This window comes from Olea europaea, chromosome 14 (assembly GCF_002742605.1).
Source record: "Olea europaea var. sylvestris chromosome 14, O_europaea_v1, whole genome shotgun sequence".
Classification (NCBI taxonomy): Eukaryota; Viridiplantae; Streptophyta; class Magnoliopsida; order Lamiales; family Oleaceae; genus Olea; species Olea europaea.
In genome coordinates this window covers 4738328-4749452 of record NC_036250.1, presented here as the reverse complement: position 1 = coordinate 4749452, position 11125 = coordinate 4738328, and positions in this window count along the sequence as shown.

The following is an 11125-nucleotide window of genomic DNA, read 5'->3' as shown; positions in this document are numbered from 1 at the left end:
TTTTCTTTGCAATTAGGGTTTCAATTTGGGGATTTCTTCCAATTAGGGCTTTTCACATTTAAACCAATTTTTCATTCAATTAGATTCGGTTAAGGTCACATTAGTCTAATTAGAGCTAATTCAATCCTCGTGGGAACGATACTTGGACTCATAATCCATTTTACTACTTGTTAACGAACCGTACACTTACAGTGGGTTTTAAAATCGAAAAGAAATATTTCTTGAACAAGTTTTTGGTGCCATTGCCGGGGATTAAATTTTAGATTTAATTCTATCTTTTGTGACACTAATTCGAATTTATTCATTTCAGTACTTGTTAATTTTATTAGATTTATTTAATTATTGTTTATATTAAATTTTTGCGTTAATTTTGCCATTTCAGGGCTTGCATGCAAGGAGCACCTGATCAAGACTTGGTCCCTATAGATCCAGAGATTGAACTCACATTCCGTCACAGGCAGAGGGAAGCAAGAGTGGTACAACAAATGGCTAACGAGCAAAATCGACCGGGAATTCCACTCAACGAAGGTGTGGCAGTGGAAGAGGATGGAAATACGGTACTTGGGGATTTCATGGCACCATTGGTGGTGCAAAGTCAATCTAGTATTGTATATCCTCCATTTGGGCAACCGAACTTCCAACTGAAGACAAACGTGATTCAACTGTTTCAGAATGGGCATCAATACCATGGGATGGCTAGTGAGAATCCGCATACACACATGTCAATCTAGTATTGTATATCCTCCATTTGGGCAACCGAACTTCCAACTGAAGATAAACGTGATTCAACTGTTTCAGAATGGGCATCAATACCATGGGATGGCTAGTGAGAATCCGCATACACACATATCTCGATTTCTTGATATGTGTCAACACTTCAGATACCAAGGTATCTCTGATGATGCTATAAGACTGCGTTTGTTCCCGCACACCTTGAGGGATAAAGCACTCGAATGGCTGGATTCACTCCCTGTCGGAAGCATCACCACTTGGAACGAGCTAGCTCATAAATTCTGCACCAAGTTCTTCTCGCCAGCTAAAGTAGCTAAAATGCGGCATGACATCTCAATATTCAACCAGATCGAGTCAGAGTCATTTGAAGAGGCATGGAACCGTTTCAAGAACATGTTAAGGAAATGCCCGCAACATGGCTTTGACAAGAAGACCCAGATCAGATTTTTCTAAACTGGATTACTCCCATCATTCAAGAGTATGGTTGATGCATCATCTGACGGGTCTATCTCTACAAGAACAATTGACGGAGCCTGGGAGTTGTTTGAAAGGATGGCTACAACTTCAGCTATGTGGTCTACAGATCGAGTAGTTCAGAAGAGAGCACCTGGGGTGTATGAAGTAGATACTTACTTAGCACTGTCGGCGAAAATAGATTCCTTATTCCATAAGGTTGAAAGCATTTCACAAACCGCCACTGCTAAGCAAGTTATGAAGCAGAGTTGTGAAGAATGTGGAGCAGATCACAGTACTGCTACTTGCCCAATTCTGGCACAAAGAGTAGAACATGCAGAATTCGCACAATGGGGTCAGCGCCAGCAGAATAACCCACATTCAGAAACCTTCAATCAAGGCTGGAGAAAACACCCAAATTTCTCTTGGAGCAACCAGAATCAAAATAGACCACAAGGGCAATATCAGCAGCAAGATAAAAAGCCAAATTTGGAGGATATGTTCGAGAAATTAATGTCACACACAAATCAGTACATGGAAGCCAATAACCAATTTATGCGAAGGACGGAAATAACGCTTCAAGATCAAAGTGCAGCGATCAAGAACTTGGAGACACAAGTGGGACAGATAGCAATTTTCATAACGAGTAGAGCACCGAGAAACCTACCCAACAATACTGAAGTTAACTCTAAGGAACATGCAAAGGCTATAAGAACCAGAAGTGGAGTACAACTGCCGGAACCACATGTAACAAGTTCGGGAGCCAACAAGGAAGCAATGCCAACCTTGGAGGAAGAAAGTGTGGAGCAAACTGACAATGCAACAGGAGATGAGGTTAAGAGGAATTCCAAGACATCACAGGGTAAAAATACTAATCCTGTTAACCCTCATGAGCCTCCTATTCCGTTTTCACAAAGGTTGAGAAAGCACAAAATGGATCAGCAATACAGTAAGTTCCTTGAAGTCTTCAAGAAACTGCATATCAACATCCCATTTGCTGAAGCACTTGTCCAGATGCCGAGCTATGCAAAATTCTTGAAGGATATCCTCTCCAACAAGCGAAAGATAGAAGAACACGAAACAGTAATGTTGACTGAGGAATGCAGCGCCAGAATCCAGAGAAAGCTACCCCCAAAACTGAAAGATCCAGGGAGTTTTACTGTACCCTGCACTATTGGAGACTGTTATTTTGATAAAGCTTTGTGTGATTTGGGTGCAAGTATTAATCTAATGCCTCTTTCTGTTTTCAGGAAACTCGGCTTGAGAGAAGCAAAAGCCACAACAGTGACATTTCAGTTAGCAGATCGATCCCTTACACATCCAAGAGGAATCATTGAAGACGTGCTGGTAAAAGTGGAGAAGTTCATATTTCCAACTGATTTTCTTATCTTGGACATGGAAGAAGATAAAGATGTTCCACTCATTTTGGGACGACCTTTCTTAGCCACTGGGAGAGCAATTGTAGATGTTCAGAAGGGGCAGCTGATATTAAGGCTTGGTGATGAGCAAATTTCATTCAACGTGTTCAAATCAATGAAATTCCCTACTGAGGTAGACAGTTGTTTCCAGATCGATGTAGTCGACCGAATAGTTCAAGACACATTTCGGCTACATCATCCTTCCGATGCATATGAGGCATGCATTGCACATTCACAATCCACCCATTCTGAATCAAGTGAGATCGAGACATGTGCTTGGTTTTTGGAGAGTAACCAGCCATATATGCACAGACGCTACTATGAAGAGCTGGGAACTAGAACTGCAAAATCAGTGCCATCTATTGTGAAACCACCCAAATTGGAACTCAAACAATTGCCACCACATCTTCGATATGCGTACCTGGGGGAATCTTCTACACTACCTGTTATTATTTCAAGCACTGTCAGTGAGGTAGAGGAAGAGAAACTACTTCGGGTGTTAAGGGAGAATAAAACAGCTATTGGATGGTCGATTTCAGATATAAAGGGGATCAGCCCATCTATATGCATGCATAAGATACTCATGGAGGAAAAACTTAAACCAAGCATTGATGGGCAGCGGAGATTGAATCCACACATGAAGGAAGTGGTTAGAGCTGAGGTATTGAAGTTGCTCGATGCAGGCATTATTTATCCAATATCAGATAGTACACGGATCAGTGCAGTGCAAGTTGTTCCCAAGAAAGGAGGAATCACAGTGATAGAAAATGAGAGAAATTAGTTGATTCCTACACAGACAGTGACTGGATGGAGAGTGTGCATTGACTACCGTAAGCTTAACTCAGCTACTCGACAGGATCACTTTTCATTACCGTTCATTGATCAGATGTTGGAGAGATTAGCAGGGCATTCGCACTACTGTTTCCTAGATGGGTACTCAGGGTATAATCAGATTCCAGTGGCACCAGACGATCAGGAGAAGACCACTTTCACTTGCCCCTATGGCACCTTTGCATACAGAAGGATGCCATTTGGATTATGCAACGCCCCCGCTACTTTTCAGCGCTGCATGATGGCTATTTTCTCAGACATGATTGAGAAATTCATCGAGGTATTCATGGATGACTTCTCTGTGTTTGGATCTTCATTTGATGAGTGCTTGGAGCATCTAAGTCTTGTGCTACAACGGTGTACGGAGACCAACTTGGTGTTGAATTGGGAGAAATGTCACTTTATGGTGCAAGAAGGTATCGTACTAGGGCACAAAATTTCAGCAAAGGGTATTGAAGTGGACAAGGCAAAGATTCAGGTGATCGAGAATTTACCACCACCTACCTCAGTGAAGGGTGTTCGCAGTTTTCTTGGGCACGCTGGATTCTACAGAAGGTTTATCAAGGATTTTTCAAAAATTACCAAACCTCTGTGCTGTTTACTGATGAAGGAATCCCCATTTGAGTTTACTGATGAGTGCCTGCAGGCCTTTAACACTTTGAAAGAGAAGTTGACTTCAGCACCTGTAATTATCACACCGGATTGAAATCTGCCATTTGAATTAATGTGCGACGCCAGTGATTATGCTGTGGGAGCCGTGTTGGGTCAACGAAGGAATAAGGTATTTCACGTGATCTACTATGCAAGTAAGACTTTGAACGATGCTCAGTTAAATTATGCCACTACAAAGAAAGAGCTTCTTGCTGTAGTCTATGCGTTTGACAAATTTCGATCATACCTTGTGGGGTCGAAGGTCATAGTCTACACAGATCATGTCGCCATCAGATACTTGATGGAGAAGAAGGATGCTAAGCCACGCCTCATCCGTTGGATATTGCTACTTCAAGAGTTTGACCTGGAAATTAAGGATAAGAAAGGCAGTGAAAACGTGGTGGCAGACTACCTATCTCGGCTTGAGGACACAGAACAGGAAGAGACAGTGGAAATAAATGAGATCTTCCCAGATGAGCAGATCTTTGGTGTGATGGAAACACCCTGGTATACGGATATAGTTAACTATTTAGCCAGGTCTATCATACCGCCAGATTACTCAAGTCACCAGAAGAAGAAATTCTTCGCGGAATTGAAGTACTACTTTTGGGAAGACCTCATTCTCTACAGGAGGGGGGCTGATCAAATCGTTCGGCGTTGTGTACCAGAGGAAGAGGTGCCTTTGATATTAGAGAACTGTCACTCATCTATATATGCAGGGCATTTTAATGCTTCTAAGACAGCGGCGAAGATTCTCCAATCAGGTTTTTACTGGCCCACACTCTTTAAGGACGCGTTTGAATTTGTAAAGAGGTGTGACCGATGTCAGCGCACGGGTAACATCTCTAGAAGAAATGAGATGCCTTTGAGTAGTATCTTGGAGGTGGAATTATTTGACGTCTAGGGGATCGATTTCATGGGGCCATTCCCACCATCTTTTTCAAATCAATACATTTTAGTGGCGGTGGACTATGTCTCGAAGTGGGTTGAAGCGGCTGCATTGCCTACAAATGATGGGAAAGTGGTGATTGAGTTTGTGAAGAATATTTTCACTCGATTTGGGACACCGAGAGCCATAATCAGTGACGGGGGCACACATTTCTGCAATCGTCAGTTCGAGCAGTTGTTATCAAAATATGACGTCAAGCACCGCGTAGCCACCGCATATCATCCCCAAACCAGCGGACAGGTCGAAGTATCCAATAGACAATTGAAGCGTATTCTGGAAGTCACAGTTAACTCATCACGAAAGGATTGGTCAAAGAAACTGGATGATGCCTTGTGGGCCTACAGGACTGCATTCAAGACTCCGATAGGAATGTCTCCATATCGACTGGTTTTTGGGAAAGCATGCCATCTACCTCTTGAGATCGAACATCATGCTTACTGGGCAATGAAGAAGTTGAACTTGGATTTGAAGGCTGCAGGTGAAAAACGGCTGTTACAACTGAATGAACTTGATGAACTCAGAATGGAAGCCTATGAGAACTCAAAAATCTACAAAGAGCGCACCAAGAAATGGCATGACATGCATATCCAGAGGCGTGACTTTCAAGTGGGGCAAAAAGTGTTACTGTATAACTCCAGGCTTAAGCTGTTTCCAGGAAAATTGAGATCGAGATGGTCTGGTCCATATACCATTACACAAGTGTTTCCACATGGGGCAATCGAGATCACTCACGACAGCAAGGGGACATTCAAAGTTAATGGACAGCGTTTGAAGCACTATTGGGGCGGTGATTTCTCAAAGGACAAGTCTACCGTCCATCTTGGATCACCAGAATGACACAATATGGTAAAGTCGAGCTATCGACTAGAACCTAGCGCTGAGTGGGAGGCAACCCACTGTATCCTTAAATTTATTTTATTGCATTGCATTAGTTTAGGAATTTATTTGAGTTTAATTTGTTTCTTAGGTCATCGATCATCTTTTGCATGATAGCCTAGGCACTACACGTTTAATGTTGCATGAATGGGTGCTAAATGACGTGGTTGGGTGTTCGAGTGTGTGTCACGCATTCCGATGTGCGGAGATGTTCATTTTGGTTAAGCTTTCAAAATGCGAGACAACAGTTAAAAAAATCGATTTTTGTGCCAAGTTTTCGATGAGCATATTCCTCTTTTCGAATCAACATTTTCAATTTTTTCAGGAATATAGCGAGGCGAGTCAAATTTTTTTAAGTGAAAAATCGATTTTGGGGGGAGTTTAAATTTTAAGTCAATATTAAAAAAAATATATATATATATATATAAATATAAAAATATAAAAAAATAAAAAAATTTGACAAAAATGGCACTCTTTTTTTATTATTATTTTTTATTCTATTTATTATTAAAAAAAAGAAAAAAAAAGAAATTTTTTTTTTATTCCCGGTTTGGTCTATGCGACTGCATAGACCAACGGTCTATGCGGTCGCATAGACCGCTACCGAAAACAAAGAGGGGCAGTTGGATTGCACTATGCGACCGCATAGTGCAACACTATGCGGTCGCATAGTGTAGTGGTCACGGGTTAAAACCCGTGACCACACAATTTAACCCCAAATCTTTCCCCCTTCCCCCTCTCACTCACACTCGCACACACTTCACCCACACTAACTCTCGCACCCACTCGTACACCACACACATCTCACTCTTCATTTGCACCCACTTCACACATTCACAATTCTAGCACCTAAGTTGGATTGGGTTCTACATTGAAGATTATACCACATTTAAATTAACAGGAATTGGAACTACAAGGTATGTTTCTACACTCCCTAATTTCGAGCTTCATTTTCCGGTTATCATTCATTGTATTTGCATTAGTTAGAAGGAATAAGGTAGTTTGACATGGTGTTGTGAATTGGGGGCAATTTCATGGTGGTGTTTTAGGAGAAATAGGAAGAATTTCACATTGCACACCACATGTTCGACGAAATGCCACATTGACGATTGTTTTACATTCTTGAACTTTTCACTTATGCAATAGTTTACATCGTTATTGTGTAACTTATTGGCCGAATAATCACGTGCAATTTCATTTGAAAACACACTACCTCAATATTTGAATTCACAAAGGCACTCCATGGTTAATCATATTCACTCATGTCACTACCTTCGTCCCTATATTTTCTAATGCAAACGACCTCCGATTGGGGTGAAATTTGGATATATGCTAGATATCATTATGTACTTTCACATGTCCAAAACTTGCTCGAGAAAATTTGGATATTTCTCGGTGATGCCCGAGGCCGAACTTGGTCACTTGGTCATGGGTAAAAATTTTTAGAAATGCATGTTCGAGCCAAAATTTTGAGTTTTCCATACTTATGCAATGCTAGAGTTATATTGATGATTCATGATATGAAACATTTCATAAACACACGTAAATGTGCAGATTGAAGAAAGTTTGGGGGATTATGTATTCAAAGTTTATTCATGCCCTTTTTTTTTTCTACACCAAGTGAGTGATATTGTGTATTTCCTTTTGCAGGATGCCTCCTGAACGAAGTTCAAAGGGAAAAGAGAAAGTCGGCTCATCATCTGGAACGGCCCGAACAAGGGAACCCGAAGGGGGTGTCAGACGATTCCTATCATCAGATACGGCAGCCCGATACGCCAATGTTGTGCGTGATTGGGCAATCATTCCCGAGAGGCCAGTAAAGTTAGAAAACTTCCCAAACTTTGAATTGACATATCTTATTCACAATTGTGGTAGGGAAAAGGTTATAGAAAGGCCTCATCCGGTGTATGAGAATCTAGCAAAGGAGTTTTATGCAAATTTCAACACAGAAATCGACACTCCCGGATCGGAGCACTTACATCAGACATGGATTAGGGGCAAATGGATTATGTTCTCACCGGAGGTAATCCATGACTACTAACAGTTATCTTGGAACAATGTGGTCCCTATCCCAGAGGACTTCAACTGGAATGAGGTTGCAGAAATATTGTTGGGACGTGAAAACGCTTGGCCTCTACATATAGCAGACTGGCATCAGATAGATCTCACCCCATCCATAGCAATTTTATGGTTATTCATGTGCCATAACATCGAGCCTATATCCCACAGAACAACATTTACAAATCCAAGGGCCGGATTCATATACCATTTGGTTAGAGGGAACAAGATTGATCTAGCCACGTACATCTACAACCAAATTCATGGTACAGGCACTTGGGGTGATAGGCACTACTCACTAATTTTTCACAGTCTGATAAGTGGAATATGTAGAGCAGCAGGGATACAAATCCAACCTGGGGAAGCACTAGAAAAGCCAAGCCCCTTTATCAAGCAATTCACACTAGAGGCCCAAGACCGAGCAAGACTGAAGCACCAACAGAAATTAGAAAACGCACGACGACGACAGCAATTGAATGAGGAAGGTCAAGCAGATGCGGACCTTGACATGCCTCAAATTCCTCCACCACTACCCCAGGTTGATATGGACAATCAGGTTTTAGGCAGATATTCGCCACCACCACTGGAACTAGCCGAGACATACAACATCTCCAACAGAGTTTCGAGACCATGACTACCACTGTTGACAAAGTGCAGAGAGACCTCTACTCTTCTCGGGACTACACAAGGGGTGCTTTGAATGAAGCCATAGCGGCACGGCGGGAAGTGGAGACCATGAATGGTAGGTTCAACATGTATGCTGGGAGAATGGATGGCATACAGTGGCGAGTGACCGAAACCTGGGATCGATTGGGAAGTATGGAGAATAGGCTTCAGTCCATTCAGGCAGAGCAAGCGCAGCAGACAGAGTTGATGAGACAAATCAATCTCGCCTTCCATCTCCTCCTGAAGATCATGCTGCGGGTCCCAGCTACACACCGCGACCACCACTTTGATCAGGGGAGTGTTGTTTACCTCTATTTGCCAAGTTGTATTTATATTTTTAAATTATGCTTTTCTAACTTTAGAATTACATTGAGGAAATGTACTGTATTAGTTTGGGGGATGGTAGCATAATTTTTAAACAAATATTCGACATGTAGTTAATATACATTTTCACTATCAATCATTAAATTGACTACCTTCTTGCATGATGCATGCGTGATGAATGAGTGTTGATTTTACTTTTGCATGCTTGTGTGGGTTTGGTAGCCTTGCCGGCTATGATGTGATTATTGGACAGGTGTAAAATAGAACTGTGGATATAGTACAGGATTTAATTAGCTGATACTTATTGATGCAATGCTTGACATTCTTTTGCACGCCACTCATGTTTTCATGTTAAGTTATTGAATGGGATTGTTGGAGTGAAATATGAGAAACCTAGGTTAACCCTCTATATCATTAACCTGTTAAATCACCATAAGATAGTTTGGAGATGGTTGAGCCACTATAGGTAAACATGGAGATAAGTAGAGGCTCAGTGCATGAATTTATATTGTGTGGATTGTCTAGACCTAGAAGGTGAGAAATAGGTGAAAGCTTTAAGTTGAGGATGGTTGTTGATATCAAATGTCTATAAAAAAAAAAAAAACAAGTAAAGGGCATAAAATAAAAATTGGAAAATTATCACTTCTCTCTAAAGCCTTTATGACTCGAGCAAGTAAGCCTGTTAGGGCTTAAAACTTGATATCCTAAAGCCAACTGGTTTGGGAATTATCGGCCTAAAGCTCGTTACAGGGGTCATATAGAAAGCAAAAAAAAAGGGAAGTTGACAAAAATTCATCTTATCGAGCCTTTATAACTCGGGTGAATAAGGCTGCAAGGGTTTAAAACCTGGTGCCCTAAGACCAACTGGTTTGGGAGTCATCGCCTAAAACTCGTTACATGGGTTATATAGAAAGCAAATGAGAAGATGGAGAAAAAAAAAACCTTTGTTGGACATTTGGTTGATATAACTTTAACCTTGATGCGAGGTAAGTAGCTTAGTTTGAGCTTAAAGGTTGAAACAATCAAATTAAAGAGAGTCTCTACTTGTTGATATGTGTACTTGTAAGGGTAAGATCTATCCAAACTAAGAGAGGGTAAGGATTATAGTTGTTAAACTCCTAACCTTAGAACACACCCCAAGATAATTGAGTGAAAATAATAAATTTGGGGGATTTGTGTATCTCTCGAGTGATGTAAGGATAAATTTGACCATTATAGGTCGGGAACAAACCATTCATAAGCTTGATATGTTGGCATGAGTTCACACACACACACGTTGAGTATTGAAATTGATGAGTAAAGGTTAATTTTATTCTTGCAATATTGATATTGTTCTATTGTATTGCTAAGTTCCAATCCTGAGACACGGCAAGCTATTAAGCCATGTTTGTTTAACTTTGAGTCACTACATTGTTTGAGGACAAACAATAGTTTAAGTTTGGGGGATTTGATAAGTGTGTTTTTACACACTTTTTGGTTCACAAACATGACTTAAACATGGATAAAATGGTTGAATTGTGACTTAATCCAGTTAAATTCATGCATTGTAGGTAATTCAATGGAAATTGTGGAATTCAGGAGAAAAGAGCCGAAGAAGGACCAAAACGCAACAATTTGATAGTTCGAGGACCAAAGGTGCAAATATTGAAAAGTTGAGCTAAATGAAAAACGAGAGTAAAAACATGTCAAGTATGAGCTCAATGACAAAGCAAAACAAGTGGAGGAAGAAAGAATGGAAGATGGACTAAAATGAAGATAATTGAAAGTGAAAAAATGGAAGATGGAATAAATTGAAGATAATTGAAAGTTGGAGGACTAAAGTGCAAAAACTCAAAAGATGTGCCGAATGAGTGGCATAATATTTGAAAGTGTCGATCATCAATTGGAAGATAAGAATTGTTGAAAAGATGAAGAAATCGAAGAAAGAAGTCAAGAGAAGCAACAAAGAAGTTCAGGGACCAAATTGCACAAACCACATAGATGGTTACTTCTATGCGACCGCATAGTGTAACCTTCTATGCGGTCGCATAGAAGGTTTCAGGGATTCATTGAGCCTAAAAAATTTGATCTATGCGACCGCATAGATCCCTTCTATGCGGTCGCATAGTATGATTTTGCAACTTCGGGCGTAGTTTTTCGTTTTGGTTGAAACTCCTTTCCTACTTAA